Below are 12,849 nucleotides of genomic sequence, written 5' to 3' on the forward strand. Positions count from 1 at the left end.
AAATTAGGATCTTCCAGAAAACACTTTATTTTGATCTCTTCCAGAAACGATTTTATTTTGAGCCTTTAAAAACACTTCATTTTTGAGCTCTTCGAGAAAAAGATTCTTTTGAGCCTTTAAAACATACTTCCTTGGATTCCCCTCAAAGTTTTTTGTGCCTTTATTAAAATAATTTTTTGCCTCGTAATAAACGATTCTTTTAAGCCTTTCGAAAAACAGCACTTTTTGAAAATTCTCAAAAGAATCTTTACGTCTTTTAAAAATTCTTGAGTCTTTCAGAAATCACTTTTTTTAACTCTAAAAAATTTATTTTTAGCCTTTCAAAACACTTCTTTTTGAGATCCTCACATCAAGATTCTTTTCAGTATTTCAAAAAAGGCTAATGTTTGAACTCTTGAAGAAAATGTTTTCTTTTTTAGCCTTTCAATAAACACTTATTGTTTAAGCTTCAAAAAATATTTTAAGTTATTTTCTTCGATTTTGAATTTTGATTGCTAAGTTGAAGCATCAATTTTTCCTTTTTTGCAACGTAAGTTATGAGGGGAAACAACCTTACAGGAGAAAACTTAGTGCTCATCATCACTTACGTTGTGTACAATTCTAACTCCTCTACAGATTGATCCAAGCTTCTTCTGTATATCCTAAGTATCGCAGAATATAACCTGCTAAAAGAGGGGGGGGGGAGATGTTTTCACTGGTTTTGGTAAGAGCTCCACCTTTATTTTCTGAATGTGATTTTTTTGTAAAGACTGTACTGATCTGCTTAGGTTAACTAACGCAAGTTAGATGTACAAGTATGAGGAAATAAAACCTAATGCTTCTAGTAGCTCATCGAGATAATGCGTATCCTATGAGTTGATAATGGCTCCATTCCACGTCTTTAAATCCCTTAAGTGCCATCGCCACTTTCTGTAGGTAATGTAGCGGAAAATTTTGGACGATCGTAGACACGCTAAATGGTATCTTAAAGATATTTATCTGCCTATTGCAAGGATCGGATAGACGAATTTTATAGATAATACGGTACAGATGAGGGTCACTTTATGTAAGTGTAAAGGATGGTGTAACCTTACAAGACAACTTTATTACTCAGTTGACGCGTGCGTATTTAGGTAGCTTCTTATAAAATTCTACTGAGCTTAATCAATGGTTCTCGCTTTGGTACTTGGTAAGTTCCCAAAGTTCATTTCTATCCGTTAGTCAGTGAACTGCTTACCAATGTTCCAATATTTCAAATAACGTAATTATTCAACCGTGCTTTTCTGCAGGATAATTAGCGGTAAGTTAATTATTCTGGTTTCCTTTTCCCATCTTATTCGTTGCTATCTCTACTGAAACGAAGTGGGTTAGCTACCAAATTAATATTACAGCGTGTAATTACTCCATACGATGAACTTGTTGTGCAGTTTTTATTTAGTTAGTATTAATTAAACAGAAACGAGCATAAAAATTAAAGATATGACGTTTGATTTATGTAAGAAAGAGAATGAAAGAGGAAGAAAAAGATGGCTAGAACTAGAGAAATATTTCAGATGGATTAGAAGTGATCTTTAGGGGAATTTTCCAAGCAAATCAACACGCTGTTCATATTACTGAGAAGATGAGAAGTTCGCTTAAAGAGCAAAGGTCATGTGTTTCTCCTTTTCCGAGACGCAATGTGTAATCGATCTTGACGTAGGCGTGGGGTTTTGATGATTGGAGAAAAAATATTCCGCTTTTTTTTAAAAGAAAGAATTAACGCCAGAATAGCTGACACCGCAAAAGACATACGAGTTAGCCTCATGAAGAAAAACTGCTACAAATGATGCCGACAGCGAATACTGATAACAAATTTACTTCTGGTCATCCCTTTGGTGGATATAATCCCCCCCCATTCCCCCAGAAAAAAACAGATACCAACACTGCAGGCTACAAATTGGAGTAGCAAGAAACGTTTCCGTTTGCAGTTAAAGATAAAGAAAATAGAAAAGGCAAGAAAAGGACAGTTTTTCAATCCCTTTTCCAACATTTATGTTTAATATTCTAAATACATTTTGTGTGCATAACTGTTCTAGTACAATTCTTCTCATTTGCAATGAAGTAAGGTGTCCTTATTGTAATGTGAATGGCTTCCTCCTTCTTAAAGAAAACCAGCGACATATATTATTCGTTGTGCTGCTGTACCGTTTTACCTGCTGTTACGTAATTTGTTTTCCTTGCCACCATTTTATTTCATTTGCATGCAGAAATAAATCTGAGTTTGTCTGGCATATGACGGACTGTTGTGTTCTGTATTTACAAGCAAAATGACTTGCTGGTTGTTTTTGGAAACTTAATTTAGACAGAATTAGTTTATTATTTCTGTGAATACAGTGCATTATATCTGTTGCAAGCATGTTTTCAAAGGGGGAAAGAAATAAAAATTCCTCCCATCACAAAGGGAGAGAGATGAGAACTCGGATCACTTCAAACCTTCCGGAGAAATACAAGGAACTTCTTGCAAAACTGTTCAGGCAGGAGAGAGTCGTATAGTGAATGACAAGTATATTTAAGTATCTAAGTATAATGATACGATTAAAAGAAATCCTAACTTTTAAACTCATCTATCTCTTTGTATCTGAACGCAGATTTAGGTGTGGGAAAATAATTTATTCCGATCACTTCTAGGATGTAAATTCATTTATACGTTTCCTGGTCGAAGTTAAGGCAGTACGTATTTGGATTGTTTACAGAATGAATCCTAATTTAGTGATGTCGTAATAGCGCTTTGATAATGATATTTTTTCCTTAAGGACAGTTTTAATGCAACAGCATAGGCGTTAAGTTTTCTGAAACACTTCAAGAAAGGATCAGTTAACCAGTCTCAGAAGAAATATTTCCTCCCATAGATTTTTTACTTTTTCCTTCTCTCATGAACTAACTACAACATTTATCTTACCACCTAATGACATTCACAAATCCATGTTCACAGTAGGATTTGAATCGACAACCTATTAGTTGGAGAGAGAGAGAGAGAGAAAATGTCCTGGAATATTTTGGGGATATTCCCTCCTTAACGTACGTACGTACGTATCCATTATGAGGCAGCCTCTGCATATTTCTGAACATGTTTCCGACTATTTGAACCATTCCCGTGTCAACCATTTTAGTAGTCGAAGAGGTCCTTGCTAAACCAGATCTCCCGACCCTTTACACGCTGTGTATGGAGTCACATGGAAGCATCTGTGTACAAGCAAACAGGCGATGATTCATTGGAGAATTTTGAATACAGCAGACTTCATTGAAATGACTAACACAAAACCAGAGGGAACAAAGCAAGCAGCTCCAACTAAAAAGGCAGACATTTTGAGTCAAGTATTGAGATGTATTTGTTGTAGAAATATTTCCATCACTTAAGGTAGGAATCTGATAATTGGAAAACTTACCGATAAATGAAACCATAGTGTGAGTACTCTGACACGGAACTAATATTTGCATTGGCGTTCTCGCTGATGGGTCCGGTCTAATTACTATGTGTTTGCCAATGGTGTCTTAGATTGTATGAAAATATTTTCGTTAACTATAAGGTACAGTAACGATGAATCGTAGCTCTTTTTAAGCTTAGGCATCTGTTTAAACAATTAACTGAATATTTATTTCATGCTATTAGTTTATTCCAAAAAAAAACAGATTTACCAGAAGAAATATGTATCTTAATGGAAAACATTAAGTGCTCTGTCTTCCATTAATTCTTGGTTAATAAGTGAATTTCTATCCCCCCATTCAACGGACACAAATTAGTAAACAAGCAGGCGAATATAATTTAATTCCTTGTAATGCGTGTTTTGCTGAATGTCGGGTCGCTTTGGTTAATATTATTTCACTTAATGGAAATGGTGAACAATTATTTCAATGTTATCGTTTAAAAGTCTTGCAAATTACTGTTTAAATCTTTTTTTTTTCACTTTATGGATACAATTAAATGGAATATTAGCATTTACTTCGCAATAATAAACAGCTATTTTAAAAGAAAGGATTTCATTGGATCTACCATTAATGTCTGCATTTTATAAGGACATACAAAGGAGACTTGTTTACAGAGAATGGAAATGGAAATTAATAAAAGTAAAAGAGACTTATCTCTTTTCCGAAATTCTTAACCTCACCTTGTATGAAAAATGTCCATAAATATACTTGGAAAAGAGACCCAATACGGAACATTTAGGTTTATTATTTGAAACAACTTATTTGATACAGTTCAAGTATTGTTAATGCAAGCCTTCTGCTGGCATTATGCCAACAATGAAATATATGACACGTGGAACATTTACTGAATGTTATCATGAACATCTAGTTATCATGATGACAAGACAGTAAATTACTGGTAATCATGTTCTGAAACTGAGTGTGTGGTGAGTAGATAGATTACTACACGTTGCATGGTGACCTTCTTAAGTATGACAGACGGTTGATGATCATCAGTGGGGTAAAATATGTTCATAAAACTAAAATAAACTAAATCGTTTGAATAGATAATTACAGAAAAAATTCGATTTACTCGTGTATTTCCGAAAATTCTGTTTACGCGCATATGAATAATTTCAACTGAAAATGCATGGATAGAATAATCTGCATTTTTTTTATTAATTACAAGCACCACTCTAACTCCACCTAATATGCCTGATTATTTTCGTCGATAGCATTCTTTTGCACCCAGATACAATTAATTCCTTTATATCTCCACTAAGCTACGAATATAATTTCATCTCATCTATCTCTTTTTTTTTTCTTTTTTTTTTTTGTCATCATCTTTCTTTACCTTCTAGGGCTCATGTTAATTTGGATGATACTGGTTAAGTCTCTTAGTTGCAGAGGAGCACTCATGTTCTGCACGTATCTACTTTTAGAATATTAGCCGCTTGTCATAGTTAATTATTCGAAGGCAAATTACAACACATGATTGCGCAGTGAACCTGTCACAAAACATAGCAAAAAAGTTAATTAAGTTGGAGCTTTTGTGGTGTTACGTACTTAATTTATTTCCGGAGATGGTTGGGATTTAATTGTTAATCCGTTTAGAGGTCGCCGAGGCTTTTTTGTTTTGAAAAATATAAAAAATGGAAAGAAAACCTTCTTAAAAGCTACCTTAAATGAAAACGGGACAAGCCTTCCATGACTAGAGACTAATTTAGTGAGAATGGCCGGTGATATTTGAAAACAAAACCTACAAGTGTAAAGGTTAAGTGGATAGCGTGCTCAGAAAGTTAAGGTGACTAATAAATGTCTGTCAAACCACGAGCGAATACAGTACCCAGATGGAAACATAACACCGCCATAACATTCTACTGAAAATAATGGTTTGAATACATGAGAATACAAAAAAAAACAGTTTCATAGCAGTAGAATTAAAAACAAACCTAATTAGAATACCTTGTAGCATCAAGGATATTCTTTACAGTGTCGGAAAGAAAGAAGAGTGCATTACAAAACTCTTTTTTTCACCCACGAAAAGAATAACAGTTGAGAACACAACCCTTAGTTAAAAACGTGTGTAATAGTCTGTCATACACTTGTTCTGCAAATGGGCTTAATAGCTGCGAGCTCTGATAATAAAGATAATTATCCTCCCTATGTTAATGCATTACGTAATGACATCATTGTCTACACTATCCTCCGGCTAAGACAACATTAACTTACCCGATGTGTTTAAACAGTGACAACAAGATGGGTGGAGTATAAAATAGCCTGGAATATATTAAAAGTGATCTAGTGTGCATTCACCTAAGTAAGGTGCCATATAAATTCGTTTATCCTAATGTATCTTAAATAAATGTTTGAAAATAACACGCTCATGTATTGGCATTACTCAAGAAAAGCACTTAAATTAATTCAAATTATTTCTACGGATTAACATCCGTAGAAATATTTTACGGACAAAGTATCTATCTGAGTGTAAAGTTGGCACATTCGTTTTAAATGGATGTCTACCGATGCAGAAACTGACCACAAGCTTTCTACTATATATACGCAACTCTATATAAACATATTATCTCCGAAAACCCTACCATAGCAAATAATGAACACGATTCTTTTGCTTTGTCTGTGTCAATAGAGACCTGAGTACATACAGTTGCTTTGATTGCACTATTGAGATGCAGAGAACGAAGATAGGGTACCATCTTTTATTTTTTTCCCCTTTTTTCTTCTTTAACTCGTGATGCATTCTAAGCACTATCCTTACGATAACATGATTTGCTACGGCTGTGCATGCATGGCTGGTTTGTTTGATGTGTTCCAACTACACCAAACTAACTTATAACTTCTTATACTGTTCTTACAATTCACAGTTTGGAAGTGAGCAAATATTTCTAAGTACTCACCCAATGACTGGTGAGGTTTTTTAATTTTTTTCTCCATCTTTGGTGAAAGGTAACCATCTAAGAAATCGTTCGGGTATCTTTCTTTGTCAGTGTGACCCAAGGGAACTGTCTGCAAACAAAGGAGGAACACATTCTTTTACTCAGTGTGTGTAAATAAAGAGTAGCTAACTGAATGCAAAGAGCTGATATTACGGAAACAGGTAAAAGGGATCTCACTTTTGTATACGACACCCTTGCGTGATCCCGGATGTAGTCATCGCGATTTAGAGTTTGCTTTGCCCTTTGCACTAGAAGCGCTCGACCATTACATTTAGAATTGTCCATATTCCTAGAGATCCTTTTGTTTGTGACATTATCCGCTCCAGATACCTACAAGATGGGAAGAGATTATCAATCTATACATTATCTTAAGAGCGTTTTGGGGCCGTTTTATTTAATAAATAGATTTAGAAGCCTGCTTCATTTACGATGACCTATAATGTTCGAATCTCCTCCAACATCTCTCTCCTTGGAGTAACTTCAGCATGTAATCTTACTTGACAGTATTCATAATTAAAGTATTTCTATTCAGAGTTGTCTCGAGCATCTCCTGATGGTCGGAGCGAAGGAAGAATTGGCGCCTCTATAATGCTAAACGTTAGGAAGCGATGACAACCACCAAAGTGTACTCTTTTACCGCTAGGGAAATATTGAGTTGCTTGCTATACATTAATAAAAAGAGCTCTTTTACTATGGATTAGTATTATAAAATTATATCACATAAGACTCGTTTTAATGAAACATCATGGAAAATATTGCATGTTTTTATTATCCTTATTTTTTTTTATTTTCCGATGGCTACAGAAGTGGGCAACACATGCTTTTACAAAGTCAGAATCTGAGATATTTCGATGATTTAAGAATCATCCAACAGTAGCGATTTGGCTTTTCCGTGACAGCTCAACTTACCACAGTAATTCTATCAAACGATGATTCACGACATTGCGATCGCCACACACTCACGCAGTATCAGGAACATGAGTTTAGCGTGGTGGTCATTGATGGAACGGTAATCGCCAAACTACAAGAGAGCACTGGTGCAGAAGAGTCAGGAATCGCTAGGATAAGTTCCTCTTTACTCAAGCATATAGGAACCACAAACAGTTGAATGTAACCCAAAAGCTGTTTCTGGAAGTTTACGATCGATGACAGGCAGATGAGTACTGGTCATTATATTGTTTGTGTTGTTTAAATTATCAAAATGATCATGAGATTAAAATAGTCGTGAAATACAGTGTGGAGAGTATCTTGTTGTAACGTAGCAAACAGTGCATATTTCCACCATTATTTAGAATCTAATAATGTAAACAAAATCTAACAATGTAAGTTTCTCCAACAATCGCATTCAACAATGGATCGTAACCTCATCATAAAGTTATTGTTAATAAACATACCATTAAATTAACTTTCTTCTTAAAGGATTCCGAAATAAAAAATATTAACTAAATCCATGGACTTAGTTAATAGTTTAATTTAATCTACGGAAGGTAATGCTAAAGGATTGATTTGATGGCGGAATAAAAATAATATCTTAAGAGAACGATGGAAAATATTGAGGCAGATAGAAGAACAGAAGCTATCATTAAAGAAAACATTCTCTGAGAGAAACATCTCCGAGTTCAGCATCCATGTACACACACACACACACACACACACACACACACACACACACACACACACACACACACACACACACACACACACACACACACAGACACTTTAATAGCTACGGTCTTGTAGATTACTTCGCCTGGCCTGTAATCACCGCCATGTGGATTAGCGAGCATTAGGACGCACGAAAACAGCTCTGAGTTATGAGCAAGTATGATTGCTATTGCCTGATCAACAAGAATATGGCATGGAAAAACGAGGAGGAGACAGAGCACTGGTAGGAAGTAATTTGCAGTGTCCAGAATAGCTGTCGTCTAGTTTATAAACAGGGCTTAGAAAATTAAGGAAACACATGTAATCCTCGTCGTCTTCAAATTAATAACTTACATTTTATAGGAAAGTGAAGACAAATTTCGCATCGTAACAAATATTGTGATTTTATAGATGTTTTAAAAGTTATACATAATTCTAATTCGCTCTCTCTCTCGTATATATATATATATATATATAGTCCGATCTCGGACTGAGAGTTTTCCTTCCGGGTTTTTCATCCGCGTTTTCACCTACATCGCAGCAACACAGGGATTCACAAATGAACCTTGTAGTTAGATGCCTTCAGTTCTAAACAACAAAAAGGTTACATACTGATCGAAAGGTATTTTACAAGCGACATCTAGCTTATATTGTACGACCGGTTTTCGGAAATTTTGTGATCCGACTTTAGAATAATTATAGGGATCGTTAGAGGACAGATAGCTGATGCTACACTAAAATGTTTATAACGACTCTGTGCTCATGGGGTTCTTCGCTTCGCTTCGCAACAATTCCACCAAACAGAAAACAATCTGTTTTAGAAACGTATCTTTCACGATACATTACAATGATTGAAATGTACTTATTGATAAAGTCAGTGTTTATTCTGGTTAAGAGTCATCCTGTTCAGTTACCATTCGTTGAAATGTCGTTTTTCATAGACTATCCTCCTCCTCTTGAGATGGTTCTCCTGCTGTGAATGTTCTTTCTTGGTTACATAAGAAAATGTCGGAATACAAAAGATCCTACGGAGTTATTTTGTCTCCTATGCCAAGTGATGTCACTCGCATCCTCTCTTCCTTACTGTAGCAACATTTGACGGTTCTTAAGCCCATTATTCTCGAGATTTTATGATTTTTTGAGACATCAAAGATAGAGAGGATTAAAGAGAAAGAAAAAATATAAAGTTTCATTATATCAGTTGACGTCAGCAGCACCTGCCAGTTGCAACCATTGTTTGAAAGCAGACGGGGTTACAAAAATAACATTCATTGTTGGATTTTATACTCGAAGACCACTTCTGACAAAGCGTTCGCTATTTTAGCTTCAGCTGAAGGAGTTTTTAGAGTGTGAGTCCGTGCAATACGTTAGTCTTGATTTAAAGCATCTTATATGCAACGTTTGAAAACAAACAGAAAGGAAAAAATATCAATACTAACCAATAAAAACCCAGAAACGTTGTTTATAGGACACGTGGAACTCTTTGACCCATTTAAGGTCTGCACTAAAAAGGGGTTGGTCTCACACTGGGGGGGGGGGGGCAAAGCTTCATTGATTAGAATATGGCACACATTGATCACGTTGAATTTCAGCTATTGAATCCATTTTAGTTACGTGTCTATTGAAGTATTTTGGAAACCAAGAGATTTTAATGGACATCGATGGAGAAGATATCTATCTATACAATGATTCTACAATAATGTTTCTATTTTAATTTCTTTCTCGATTAAGCGATAATATCATGTATTAGGCGGTATGTCGTATGCTAGAGAACGGAGTTTGTTTTGAAGTGAAATTATTTTACCAGTCTACGAGTGATATTTCTTTTCACAGTTAAATTTCAGTCCAGTATGCGATAAAAAAAAACAAAAAAACTAGAGATTACTTCAAGTTTGAAGTGAGTGGGTGATGTGCTGCAGAATAAGAAGTGTTGTCGGTAAAGAGGAAACGGTTGAAAATATTTCCTGTATTCAGTAGGGTGCCGGAAGTCTGTACGACAGCTTTGTAAACAGGTGGAACTATTGGGAATCGGCAACACACAGAAAGAACGGGCTGTTCGAGAGGATGTGAAATTGTCGTTTCAGAACTGCGGGGATATTTTAAAGATCGATAAAGACAAGGGTGTCGATCACGTTGGGTATTTCTGAAGGCAGGAACATATGGAGTTCTACGAAGCATGTGGTTTACTTGTCGGCTCATAAATATATTTTTTTTTATTGGAATGGATACGTTAAAATATTGAAGTGCCTATTGGGCTAATGAAAATGTGTGTCACTTAAGTCTGTTTTTCAGTTTAACATTTGATTACTAACACGTGATAATATTATGTATTAGACGGTGTCCCTTTATTGAAGAATTCTGTTCCTTTTCGTTTCTTCTAAAACCGACAAACCATCCTCAGAACACACCCACTTAACTTTAAAACAACAGAGAATATTTCCGTGTAATGCTTTTTACCTGTGTCTTGTACATTCCACTGGGGATATTATGCAGGTGTTGTAAGCATGTAGAAAATATATAGAACACCTTGAATATCAGTCAACCTCTTAGGTTTTCAATCAGATCTTAATTAACAAATCACTCGAAATCCAAAGCAATCTTAGCATTCCACTGTGCGTATATACACTGCATAGTTACCCCCCAGGCTATCAGATTCTGTAAATCCCTTTAATCTACATTCAACACGTGTTCCAATTAGGTCAACAACTGAAGATATTGAATGAGTATTAAGATGGACTGGTTTGCTGTGTGAAGCGTTAGCTAATAATACCTTACAAAGCATTCTTCCAATAGATTTTGTAATCCCAATCAAAATACATTAGATGATCTATCTAAAACTTTCTTACTATTATTCAATTTCATCGAACTCGCGAACTCGCGTCTACCTTTTCTAAACATCCTTTGGACTCCTACAAGTGATCCCAAAAACAATAAGACTCGACAAATATCTCATTTGAAGAAACCCCATTTAGTGAAAGTTCTAAAATAACTGGTGTGCTGACTCACCAAACGAATCTTAATAGCTCCTGGAATGAATCAACAAGTTAAGCATGTGTACTTGTTGATTCATAAGAGTTAAAACTAAACTGTACTCAGGAGAGTGTATTAATATCACAGAAATCAGGTGGGTTTATTGATACTGATGGGCACATTGCCAGTAATAAGTCTATTGTTACACACACACTTTACAAATGCTAATTAATTGGGTCTGCTCCAGGATGTATTGGCATTATTCGCGTGGTATTTCAATGGAAATTGAGTACTGATTTAAAAGGTTTCTTCAAAACGTTTTGAATTCGTTTCAAGAAAACGAAAACTAATTTAAAAGAATTGAATCTCAAACTAATTGCCATTAAAAATCAAATAAAAAATTTCCATATTCTGGTGGAATATATTTTATCCGCATTCATACATAGCGGTATTAATTTGGAATACTTTAGTTGGTGATAGATTATTGTCTGGGTCTTCCTGTCACTCACAGCCAAATGATGAATGATTTCCCCATAAATGCATCGATAGTAGAGATGGCAGAGATCCCTAGCAACGGAGGAGTTGATATATCATTATAGGTTTAGTATTTAACGCATAAGATCATCCAACAGAAAAACATGATCCTAAATGGCTTACCCTAAGCGGCTATGAACACATACATCTGATTTTCTTTCTCTCATTACACGCGCCATCCGACTCTTCATATCCTCAATCACTGTCGTTAGACCACCTTCCTTTCTGTCAGTTTTTCTAAGCCACGGATTTCTTTGTGTGAAAACATTTTTCATATGAACCCAATAGAAAGCGTCCAATGGAGATAAAACCAGCGCGAGAAGATGTTGCTGAGGATCTACTGAAATGGAAATTTTATATTCACTACTTCCTGAACTGGGAAACTAAAACATGGTGCTCTGTTTTCCTAAAAGAAACACGCATTTCATCATTCGCAGTGTCATGAGTCAGTGTAAAAGATGAAGTTTTAGTTTTCAAGCAGGGGTGGCTCGTGCATAGGCACTACAGCACCCCCAATTTTTTTCGATATATAAATTTATTAATTTATTTATATTTGCTTGTAATATTTAATTTTATCATCAACAATCCTATACAATTCTCTTATTTTGTATAAAAAATAATAAAAATCCATCTTGTAGCACTTAGGAGGACGAAGGACGCTAGCAGCACTGTGTTTACCACAGTGTCATATTGCATATGCTTGCGTGCGTAGCAATATGACATGTGGTAAACACAGTGTCATATAAACACTCGATAAACACTACGAACACTAGTAGAGTGTTCGTAGTGCTTATCGTGTTTACTCCGTCTCTTTAAATATTTGGACATTACAATTAAAGACAACATTTGTTATAGTTTTTATTTTGGAACATTATTGGGGTGATGATAATGGATTTTATTTTTAAGTAATTTTGAATTATACTAAACTGTATAATTTTATCGATAATAAACAATATTTTTTCATAATTTTCACCATAATATTTTCATAATTTTTACCATAATTTTCATATTTTATCCAAAACACGTATACACTGTACTTATAGTGTGTATGTATATTTCGAAACATTGCAAGTATCCATTTTTTTCGGCAATCATAAATGCCATGTCCGTGGCTAAAACCAGCGCAACACTTTTTAAAGGCGTAACTGCTCGCTTAATATGAATTTGCAGCACTGATATTTGTTATCTATTTGTTCCAGGGTGCTTAAATCAATTTACTGTTCTTTCTCTCTCTCTCTCTCTCTCTCTCTCTCTCTCTCTCTCTCTCTCTCTCTCTCTCTGATTACGTGAGTGCACATATACAACATGATGTCTTATGTTATGT

Source organism: Typopeltis vanoorti, chromosome 9 (genome assembly GCF_054136105.1).
Source record: "Typopeltis vanoorti isolate ZY-2024b chromosome 9, IOZ_Tvanoo_1.0, whole genome shotgun sequence".
In the NCBI taxonomy this organism is placed as follows: Eukaryota; Metazoa; Arthropoda; class Arachnida; order Uropygi; family Thelyphonidae; genus Typopeltis; species Typopeltis vanoorti.